Below are 12,267 nucleotides of genomic sequence, written 5' to 3'. Positions count from 1 at the left end.
GCCCCAGGGGGCACGGGAGCCAGGATCACCAGTACAGGGCATAGTCACAAGGTACATGATGTAACAACCTTGCAGAAAGTCAGCAAGTCTGACTCTAACCAGTGCCTGGTTGGCAGATGACTTGGAAACGCTACATCTGCTGGTCAAAGTTCCCTTAACGAATAATAATATTAATAATTTCATGAAGGCACATAGCAGGAGATATACAAAAGCAGTAATGAAATGGGAGGAAAACTGCAAAGTGAAAGAAGTCTTGCATGGGCCAAAGAAATGGGCAGGCATGTTTGAAAGAAACATGGGCTACGTTTTAAGATTAGAGAGTTAGAGGAACCTTTAACCAGCAGCATTAAAACTCAAAAAATGTGGATTTTAGTAATCTATCAATTATTCTGCTGTGCGCTACATCAGCGTGATACAGCTCTGCTGGATCCTGAACTCTGTGAACTCCCAACATGGAGTCTTTCAAGTCTGTGCCGGCAAAATAGCTGGGTTGGCTATTTTGAGGTCTGGGGTTTTCCCTGGGAAAGGGGATGAAAGGTGGGCCACAAGATGCGGTGGTAGCTGCTTTAGAAAAGGGCTGTGGATGACTCTTAACTGGGGCCAGTGTGTTTTACTTCACAACTGCATGCAGTTTGATTCAATTAGGTAACACAATGCAGCATGGTATATTAGATACCAGCATTAGATGCAGACATGAAGCCAATGGTGGAGAAAATTCAAGTTTTAGCTAAAAAACTGGATTTTGCAATGTCAAACTAGGCACAGAAATGGCAAAACTCTCAATGAATGTAAGCTTTTGCAGGCTTTGATGCACTAATTCATACATTTTATCAGTTGATGGTGAGTATTGTCACAATTTGAGGTGTTCAAAATATACCAGATTTTGAATCACCGAAAAAATTCATTTCAGTACTAGCACAGATGTGATTAGCACACATATTGATGATTTATAAATATTAAATAATTTCCCGGGGGGGGGGGCGGTTTATAGTAGCTTTTATGTGAGTTTTCTAGAAATGAGAAGCAGGTAACTCTAGCCTGACTGCTTCTTTGAGCCTATTTAAAGCATTTGAGCTGCAAGTGAGCTTTAAATATTTAAGAACTTTTATGAAGATGGATTCTTTTTCTGTCAGGAAAAAAGATTTGATTGCTACAAGCACAGGTAATTCCACTTGCTATTTTTTCCAGAAAATAAATATAAAAGAAGACAGCATGCACTGAAAGAATTTTAAAATATAAATCAGTTAATGAAAAATACTAATTTAGCATCAACACAATGTGTACACACCTGAGCATCTTACAGATGTGTGCAGCATATTCCAATATGAGCTCTGGAAAACAGTGTGAGCCCAAACCTATGCATGTCTAAGAACATAAGAACATAAGAACATAAGAACAGCCCCACTGGATCAGGCCATAGGCCCATCTAGTCCAGCTTCCTGTATCTCACAGCGGCCCACCAAATGCCCCAGGGAGCACACCAGATAACAAGAGACCTCATCCTGGTGCTCTCCCCTACATCTGGCATTCTGACCTAACCCATTCCTAAAATCAGGAGGTTGCGCATACACATCATGGCTTGTACCCCATAATGGATTTTTCCTCCAGAAACTCGTCCAATCCCCTTTTAAAGGCATCTAGGCTAGACGCCAGCACCACATCCTGTGGCAAGGAGTTCCACAGACCGACCACGCGCTGAGTAAAGAAATATTTTCTTTTGTCTGTCCTAACCCGCCCAACACTCAATTTTAGTGGATGTCCCCTGGTTCTGGTATTATGTGAGAGTGTAAAGAGCATCTCCCTATCCACTCTGTCCATCCCCTGCATAATTTTGTATGTCTCAATCATGTCCCCCCTCAAGCGTCTCTTTTCTAGGCTGAAGAGGCCCAAACGCCGTAGCCTTTCCTCATAAGGAAGGTGCCCCAGCCCCTTAATCATCTTAGTCGCTCTCTTTTGCACCTTTTCCATTTCCACTATGTCTTTTTTGAGATGCGGCGACCAGAACTGGACACAATACTCCAGGTGTGGCCTTACAATAGATTTGTACAACGGCATTATAATACTAACCGTTTTGTTCTCAATACCCTTCCTAATGATCCCAAGCATAGAATTGGCCTTCTTCACTGCCGCCGCACATTGGGTCGACACTTTCATCGACCTGTCCACCACCACCCCAAGATCTCTCTCCTGATCTGTCACAGACAGCTCAGAACCCATCAGCCTATATCTAAAGTTTTGATTTTTTGCCCCAATGTGCATGACTTTACACTTACTGACATTGAAGCGCATCTGCCATTTTGCTGCCCATTCTGCCAGTCTGGAGAGATCCTTCTGGAGCTCCTCACAATCACTTCTGGTCTTTACCACTCGGAAAAGTTTGGTGTCGTCTGCAAACTTAGCCACTTCACTGCTCAACCCTGTCTCCAGGTCATTTATGAAGAGGTTGAAAAGCACCGGTCCCAGGACAGATCCTTGGGGCACACCGCTTTTCACCTCTCTCCATTGTGAAAATTGCCCATTGACACCCACTCTCTGCTTCCTGGCCTCCAACCAGTTCTCAATCCACGAGAGGACCTGTCCTCTAATTCCCTGACTGTGGAGTTTTTTCAGTAGCCTTTGGTGAGGGACCGTGTCAAACGCCTTCTGAAAGTCCAGATATATAATGTCCACGGGTTCTCCCGCATCCACATGCCTGTTGACCTAATCAGAAGTGAGTCCCATTATAGTCCATGGATAGTCAAGTGTGAATAGCATTGCAGCCTAACAGCCCAGTCCTGAACTTCCCCAGTGCCTGCTGGAGTAGTGGTACCAAAGCGGCTACTGCTGTATCCAACGGGCTCCAGGAAGCCGCCGGAGGGCTTTGAATTCCTCAAAACACTGAATCCCCCTGGAATGCCAGCTCACCATCATACTTGAAATGTTGGCGCACCTATATACAGCTGTGCCTCAGTATTCACGCAAGTTTGGTTCTGGCCCTCCTAATGCCTAAGGTATTAAAAACGTCACTTCCAGTTTTTGGGGGGGGGGGTGGTGGTGGAAAAAAACCTGGAAGATACTTTTTTTAAACCTCTAATCATTCTGAGCCCGGTTGAGGGTGCGAGCAGATGTGTGCAGCCTCTGCTGGGCTCAGAAGACCCTCTGGAGCTGGAGGGGATGCATCCATGGACCCGATCCATGGATAAGTGAAACCGCTGATATGGGATCAGCAGATATGGGGGCCACCTGTAGTTTTTAAAGAATTTGAATCACTTCTGGATGGTGAGGAGAAGGAGCTGGGATGGGGAGGAGGAGGGAGGGGATGGTTCAGGCAGCAATAGTGCACGTTGGGTATTATCCCCTCCTTTTCAAAACCTCCATGCTCTTTTTCTCTCCTTAGATATACGCCACCGAAATAGGTGGCATATGTCTCAAAAGACCCAATGGCACCACCAAGGCACCACTTACCAAGGGGTGAATACAAAATGTTTGTACTTACCTTCTGCAGGCTGTCTGATTATCCCCCCACCATAGGATTCAGCATCTGCCTTTTTGGCATAGATGCATCAGTGGGGGGGGGGGGAGCAAAGGTTTGAATAGGACTGGGGTCCAAGTAAACTTGGTGACATTAGCACCAGACGGTAAAACTGCATGTGGACCACACTACATAATTCTCTAAATCATAGATGTTAGACTGTCAAAAGGGTAGAAAGTAATCACTTTTTAAATCCATTCGACAAACTGATACTTCAATGAGGTTTTTTCATACGTATAATGTTCTATGATTGTACATAAATGAACCATGTCCAGTGTACACTTCAATTGTTTATTTAAATATGATTTAAATACATCATATTTTTTTAAAAATTGAATGGAAGAAAAAATGACAGATCTCTCCTCTTCAAAACTAAAATTACTTATAATTTATTTGTAAGGGAGTATTTTTCAATTTTTAATAAAAATTCATTGGAGCAACATCTGAAGAAGACACTGTCATTCAGTAATACTGTTTACACACCCCTTGATTAGAAATTCAAGCTAGGATTCTCAAACCAGCTGTTGGGAGCTGAAAGAAATGTTCACTGCTCTGTACTGGCTGGCTATACCAAACCCCTAAAGCTTACCCTGGTGTCATAACTTCTGCCACTGTCTTCATTTCCTGAAGGAATGGACAAACTAAATGAACAAAATAAAAGAAGCCTGATTCTAGTACTGGAAAAATGAAATAAAGTGTGGAATTCATATGAAGCTTATACGGCATAATCCTCTTCATTATGAATTCTACCCTTCTCACATCTTTTTGTGTCTCTTTCTTGCCTGCGTAGCAGGTACTCTAGATTTCCTATTTATCACTAATGTCTACTCATTGCTTAGTACAATAGACGCACTGGGTTGTTTGTTCATAGCCACCATTAAATGCTAGCAATTAAAAATGAGTGAATTAACTTGATCTTGAAATATTTTAATCTCTGGCCATGATCCAAACAGATAATGTACAAAAAAAAACACCTCCAACCAGTTATGTTTTTTCCTTCAATTTCCATTTTAGTAACTTCCTAAAACAACTCCAAAAATACTTCTCCACGTTTAAAATGTAGTTTGGGGCACTAATTATGGTAGTGGATGCATTAAATGAAATTGATGGAAAAAAATAGAGTCTGTGTGGATATACTACATACAAATAATTGAGTAACAACCTTTAATCCGCTCAACTCAATGAATGACAGCAAGTAATTCTTACCTGTCTTTGAAATGTGCATATACAATAGAATTGGATCTATCCAGTTTTGCATACAGTAGGCCAGGGGTGCTCACACTTTTTTGGCTCGAGAGCTACTTTGAAACCCAGCAAGGCCTGGAGATCTACCAGAGTTTTTTTTACAATGTTCGCGCCATCATAACATATATGTGTACAATGTACGTTGGTGTACCTTGAGCCCCACTGAGTAGAACAGGACTTACTCCTGAGTAGACATGCCTAGGATTAGGCTGTGAGGCTGCAATCCTAGCCACACTTACCTGGGAGTAAGCCCCATTGAGTACAATGGGCCTTACTCCCAGCGTTTCCTCCCAGAGGCACCTGAAGGGGGGGTCGGCACTCCGCGATCTACTCATTTTGCCTCGCGATCTACCGGTAGATCGCGATCCACCTATTGAGCACCCCTGCAGTAGGCTAATTCAGCATCTAAACACTATTTCATACTGTGTGTTTACACACATAAGAAATGTATTCCGGCTCAGCATTCAGAACTTGACTATCTTTAGAGTTATTTTCCAAGCCACTTTAAAAAGACAAGAGTGCAGTTATACTTGTTTCTTAAGGTGCACAGACACATAATATCAGAAATATTCGGAAGATATATGAATTCTGTAACTACTTCTGGTGGCACTACATATGCAGCTTCTCTGCAAAGAAAACAAATGCATTAACCTTTTCATAGTATACTTATGTACATCTTAAGTTTCAAGTGCAATTCACACAAATGCATCCATGTCTTTTAAATGATTTGAGAAATATGCTTTGCTTTCCTCAAAGAATATCCTAATTATTCTTAACTTTCTGGCCATGAATTGTGCAAATTCTGTGGCCTAGATAGAAATCTAGTAGGTGTTAGTGCGAAGTATTAAATTTTATCATATCACTGGAATTTTTGGCATGTTCAAAGAATGATCAGACTATAACGCTAAATGATGCATTATTTGTTTCTCTAGGATTCTTTTTTTAAACTTGTTCTTTAAAAAATGCAAAATATCTAATGACAGAGAGATGCCTTGCCAATCAGGTTTCTACCAACTTATTTTCATGCACTGATGTTTAGAGGCTGTGCCTTGGAAAAGGCTCTTTTCGGGACTTTGTTTGCTTTTACACCTCTGCCATCCTGCAGGCAATATTTAGCACAGTTGCCAAAGAGGAATGTTCAAATTTAGTCATTCATCTTTGTTACTTTATAAAAAGCTAATGCACATCTGGCATGTAGACTGCAGGTCATAAAACTGTGTGGGATTGACATCTTCTGAACTAATCAGCTGGAAATGCATTTTTACAAGCCTCTCCACTCACATCAATCAGGGAAAGAATCTCATTTTCACCAGCCAAGATACAGGGACACACTGTTTGTTATTTTTCTATGAAGTTTATCAGCTACTTGCCTAAGCGAGTGACGGATGGTTATGAATCTGGCTCCCTCTAACTTGCGAAAACATTTTTCATTCTCTGTATTTATACAGCCAGTGCTTTCTGCTACTGTGTTCTATTGCCCTATTGTAAAATAACAAAGCTGCAAAATCATTGGTCTGTTGTAGTTGGGACCAAAACTTGTATCAGGCCGAGCTTATTTAACAACTATTTCACTAAACATTTCCAAGGGAAAAGATTTTCTTCATTATCAGTACTAAGTAACAATCTTGTGTTTACAGATACTTGTAACCTGTGTTATAATATCAAGCAGCCGGTCTCAGTTGTATCTTGCAGGGCTCAGGAGGCACCCGGAGGGTCTCCCTGGGGCAAGGGAACATCAGTTACCTTGCCCCATGTTGGGACCAGGCAGCCCCTATTAGGCTATTTGGATCTGCACCAGCTTGAATAGCCCATGTAGGACTTTCAGGTGCAGGAAGGGGGAACATGATTCAGCAGCAGCCTCTGCAGTCATCAGCTGCGTAGCTGAGGGTCTCCTGAGGATATGTTGTGCTCCCGAGTGGCACTCTGTGGAAGGTGGCAATGCCACCCCTGCAGCTATCAACCATGCCAAGTAACCTGCCTGCGTGGTCATTGTCATTTTACTCCATGGCTTCTGAGCCGCTACTGAGTCTCCTGCTTGCCCCTGTGCTGATGGCCTACAGCACATGATCACTGTGGCTACTGGGATCTGTAGTTCAGCACTGCCATTCCTACAGTGACTGGAAGGACCTGTGACACGAGCTTGCTTCTCCGGCTGGCTAGGAAGCACTTCCTGCTGTTTTGCGCCTTTGATGTGGGAAGGAGCAGGCTGCTTTGCTGTTGGCAGTGGCAAACAGCAGTGGTCCTGGGAGTGGCATGTCCTTCAGTACCAGACCACACAAAATATGTTACAATATCATAAACACATCCTAAATGCAGTAGTATCAGTAGGGTTGCTGTAACCCCCATTAACTTTATTTAAATACTTATTTACAGAACAAGTCATCCAACAGATCAGTAGCCAACAAAAAACCAGTGGCCAACTTGATGACATTCACAAAACTGAATAAGAGCAGAATCCAAAGCACTTGCTGGCTGGCGCAAGTCTCCTGTGCTGGCCTGGGAGTGACACAAACATGCCGTAAGGCATGTCTGCGATGACTCAGGAGTTGGGAAGCTGGTTGCACACCAGTCTGTGCCACATTCCTGCCGGTGAAAAGTAAGCTTGCGCTAGCCTGGGGGGACCAGTGGGGGAGGTTGAGGAGGGTGGGAGGAGGGTGGAACAGGGGTGTTTAGGGACAGGAGGAGGGCGAAAGGCAGGCCAATCGGGCCCAGAAGGGGGTTGGGACAGGCCTCTGGCACTTACGCCAGATGCTAACCCCCTCCCAAGCAGCCCAGCATTACACCAGGCTGCTTGAGTTTGCACCAACAATTTCACTGATGCAGATCAGAGCAGCCCCATGGGGTGGCTGCCACTCTACACGGGGAAAGGAGAAATAAATGCCATTCATCTCCTTACATTCAATTCAGGGAGGCTAATCACATGTACCTCTTTTCTCATTATACAATTCTGATTCTTTCAGAGGACTCTTGTTGTCACTTGTATTTACAGTCCAACTAAAGCACAAAAGCTTCAGTATTTACAGTCCAAATAAAGCACAGAGAGGCTAGTTATGTTTCAGAGTATCCCATTTGCTTTCTCTGAAGGTGTGGGTAGCCAAGAGTTTAAAAAGCAGTGTCATATGTGCAGCATATCCAGAACTCTTCACCAAATGAGGAACGTTTTAAGGGTATGTCTAAGCTCTATTCCAGATCATGGTTACATTCCAAAGATCTAAGCAACTGCATAATCTATACATGTATAGTGAAATCACTTCTAACTGGAAATGCACTTCTCTGCAATGTGTTTAAAAAAATATAAGCACATTACATGCTAATCTTATGATTTAAGAAGGCATTTATCCTTGTCCAAGAATGGTATTTGCTCATCTTTTTTCCTAAAAAGTTACCAAATAGGTGATAGCAGAAGTCTAGATAAGAAATTACAAAAGCAAGAACAAAGTGTTTTAGCAAGGGTGCAGAGAAGAAAGGACAGCTCTTGAAGAGCTAAGACTATTAAGCCCCAACAAAAGAAAGGGCTGAATATATTTGTGAATCAGATGACTATCTCAGACAGTAATGGAAAAATACGGAGGCTGGGAGAGTGGAGGGGAACATAGAGCTCCATCTTCATGACATTCACTTTGAGAAAGTGACAGCAATTCAGAAAGAAATGTTAAATGCTAACTAGAATTAAATGGTTGGAAAGAAAGTGGGAGTTTGTTTATTGTATTCTGTTCTTCCTCGAAGTGTTCAGAGCATTCACACGATGTCTTTCTAGTTTTATCCCTACAACTACACTGAGAATGTAAGTGTAAAGTAATGTACACTGAAGCAAGAAATCAAACTTCATGTATATGCTAGGTTCTGAGCTGTCTGTGACAGATCAGATCTTGGGGTGGTGGTGGACAACTTGATGAAAGAGTTCCCCCACTTGTGGGGCAGGGGTGAAGAAGGCCAATTCCATGATTAGGATAATTTAAAAAAGGGATTGAGAATAAGACAACCAATATTATTATGCCATTGTACACATTTAGGGTAGGGCTGCATCTGAACTATTGTGTCCAATTCTGGTTGCCACATTTCAAAAAGGATATAGTGAAACTGGAAAAGGTACAGAAGACAGCGACCAAAATAATTTGTGGGCTGGGGCACCTCACTTATGAGGGAAGGCTATGGCATTTGGGGCTCTTCAGTCTAGAACAGCAGTTTCCAAAGACTGTGCACCAGTAAAAGCATTTCCAGCACAAACAGAGCTTACTGTTTCACCCAGGGCCTCTTCATTCTGGTGCACATCACTCCTGACCTTTGTGGTGGCCAGCTGCTTCTGGGGTCTGTCACCCCAGCAGGCTTTGCACCCGCATTTCTAGGAAATGCACGGCTTGCCTCTGCGAAACTTGGGGTTGATCTGTGGCAGAATGAAGAGATCCGGGGCAGAACGGTAAGTTCTGTTCACCTGGTGGTAGAATCATGGCAGGCTGAGATTTGGTGCCTGCTGGACTAGAAAATGGTGCATAAGGGGGGACATGATAAAATTATGCATGGGATGGACAGAGTGAATAGTGGGAAGTTCTTTTCCCTCTCACACAACACCAGAACCAGGGGACATCCACTAAAAATGACTTTTGGGAGAGTTTCCAGACAAAAGGAAATTTCCTTTCCTTATTAATCTGTGGAACTCCTTGCCATAGGATGCTGTGATAGATGCTGGCCTAGATTCCTTTAAAAGGGGATTGGACCTATTTATTGTGGAAAAGTTAATCATAAGTTACAAGCCATAATAACTATACGCAACCTCTGGGTTTTAGAGGTAGCCTACCTATGAATGCCAGATGCAAGGGAGTGGCAACAGAATAGGGTATCATGTTGTCTTCTTCCCTGAGGCATCTGGTGGACCATTGTGAGATACAGGAAACTGAATTAGAAAGGCCCTTGACCTGATCCAACAAGCGCTTCTTCTGTTCTTATAAGAAACAAGTTAGGTTGACAGACAGTGATGAGTACAAATCTTTCTGGTCTAAATTTGGAGTAATCAACATAAAGAAATGTGTATAAAATAAGAAAATTGGTGGGTGAAGGTTTGATATTTTTGAGAAAGATCTTGGTACTAGGACACACAAAGAGAACGACTAGACACAATGACCGAATGCAGATATACAATGAAACAATCGTCTGTTCAGTTTAACTCTACTTAGGCTCAACCCTAACTAGGCTCTGTGATGTAAAAGCACATACAACAGTATGCATTCCTTTATGATGTTTCAAACAGCATAATGCTGGCGGCCATTTTGGGGGTTGGCCATGGAACATTGCCACAGATGGCAACCTGCATCGAGGCAGGTAAGCCATCATGGGAGACCAGTGATGGGAAGGGAAGGTAAGGAATGGAGGAGTTTCTGGGCAAGGAGGGTGTGAGCATGAGGCAGCACATGGAAAGGTGAAGTGTTATTCTTAAATGTCTACATTTTTCTCACTTTTTTTTGAGGGTGCATGGTATTAGTAAACATGACACTTGCACCCTACTTCCACCATGTTGTCTGAGAGAAGACACCCATGAGTGCACACAACTCCAGTAGTGAAATGTCACAGGGTCTGGGATTGCTGAATTCCCAGTTCCTGGGAATTCCCTGAATTAAAATTCTCGAGTTTAAATAAAATTATATCCAGGTGTGGGAGGAGTGGTTAGACGGTGACAGGTGTAACATACTGGTTGGGTATGCAATGCAGGGAGGGGGTTGCTTTAGCAGGATCTTTACAAGGGGTAGCCTTTGTAGCCTCCTATAGGTCTCCTAATAGAATACATCATGATCATGGCAGAAACAGGATTGCCAGTGTTTAGTGAGACAAAAATTTTTTCACACGTGCTCACACATGTGTGTAGCTGCTAGTTGCTGTGTTCACTTAGAGTCCAATCCCGAGCTCTACAGAGCCGGAGGGTGTTGCAAACAGCACTTGGAGAGAAAGGAGCGCTGGCCACTGCCAGTTGGCACTGGGCCTCAGTGCTGGGAAGAATACTCTGTGAAGCCACTGCAGGTAAATGGCACCACTGCCTGGTGGTGCAGCTTTTCGGGGGGAGGCAGAACTGGACTGGGGAGGAGAGGATCAGGCCCAGAAGGGGGGTGGATATGGTGGCAGGCTCTGACACCATATCCTATGATTCCTCCCAGCCCAGGCAGCCCAACATGGGCCTCCTTGGTTCTTCACCCACTCAAAAGCGGGCGCAGATTGGTGCGGCAGCGGTGTTACCTAGGGTAAGGGACCAAATGCCTCCTTACCCCGAGAAGACTCCTGGCCCTAGCCCGGCAGCCCCTTACCCCAAGGAGAATCCCGACACTAGCTCAGTGCTACTTAAATTTCCTTTTGAATTTGTATTTATAGCCAGCCATAGCAGGTATGGTATACTTATTTTTCACATTTTTATACTGCCCTTCTTCCAATGAGCTCAGGTGGTGTACATAGTTCCTCCCCTTCTTTTATCCTCATAACAGCTCTGTGAGGTAGTTGAGGCTGAGGTAGTAACTGACTCAAGGTCACGCAGGAAGCTTCATGGCTGAGTGGGAATATGAACCTAGTTCTTCCAGGTCTAAATCCAACTCCCGAATTATAAAATCCTTTAATTTGCAAGTACCTGCCTGGAAGTAAAGCCCATTGAACTCAGTGGGATTTACTTCTAAGTAGATATGCCTAGGATTGTGCAGTGAGACAACGTTCCTGTTCCTCGGATGAAGTGTTAGGTCTATGGTCAGAAGTCTGATTCATTTACTTATATATTATGTTCTATATATCTGTAAAAGCAGTACTGGTTTCCAGTGTTGCCGAAATCTTGGTGTGCATGATGATTATGGTGTTTGCCCCTCCTTCTCTCTGTACTAGGTTAATATAATGCAGACTAATTCTCTCTCAAGTCTCTCTCTCGCAAAGCCATACAGTTCCCAGTATAAGTAAACTTATATCTCCAGTCTCTCTCTCAAACAACAAACCAACATGCTCAATTTAGCCAGTTGTTTTTCCTTGTGGTAATAAACTTGAACACCTGGGCCCTGGTCGATTGTCATCATCCCCCCCCCCCATATATTTAAGCCCTACTGAGACAATGAAGTTAAGGGATATTGTGGAACTGAAGGCAAAGGAAAGATAAGCTTGTTTAGAACTGGAAATGGAGTTGGGGAAAAAGGAAGATAAAGATTAATACAGTGAAGCAAGAGAGAGTATAATAAAGCTGGTGTGATTGCTAACATTTTTTCCCTGAAGATCTTCAGCAATGAGAGTCATAGGCAGAGGAACACAGGAATGAGTCCAAACTGGAGCCAGATAAGGAGCGCTTCTTTGCTTAGCAAAACAACTCAGAGATTGTTGCTAACAATGGATCTTTAGAAAATCTTTTATTAAATAGATTCTCAACAAATTTTTCTACGTACATCTTTAAACATTTGCCTGAGTGTGGATTTCAGAACTATGCTTTGTTGGTATGCAGCCTTATTATAACGCTCCTTGAATTACAATGTTATTTTTGCCCTTAGATAAAATACTACCAC

General features: G+C 43.1%; 1 protein-coding gene across 8 annotated transcripts in view; it reads right to left on the bottom strand.

Annotated features, from left to right (window-relative positions):
- The window catches only part of TENM3 (teneurin transmembrane protein 3), a 398,700-nt gene that overhangs the window by 81,345 nt on the left and 305,088 nt on the right, over positions 1–12,267 (bottom strand). The window lies entirely within an intron of this gene.

This window comes from Tiliqua scincoides, chromosome 6 (genome assembly GCF_035046505.1).
Source record: "Tiliqua scincoides isolate rTilSci1 chromosome 6, rTilSci1.hap2, whole genome shotgun sequence".
Classification (NCBI taxonomy): Eukaryota; Metazoa; Chordata; class Lepidosauria; order Squamata; family Scincidae; genus Tiliqua; species Tiliqua scincoides.
This window is presented reverse-complemented; position numbering and strand designations above follow the sequence as displayed.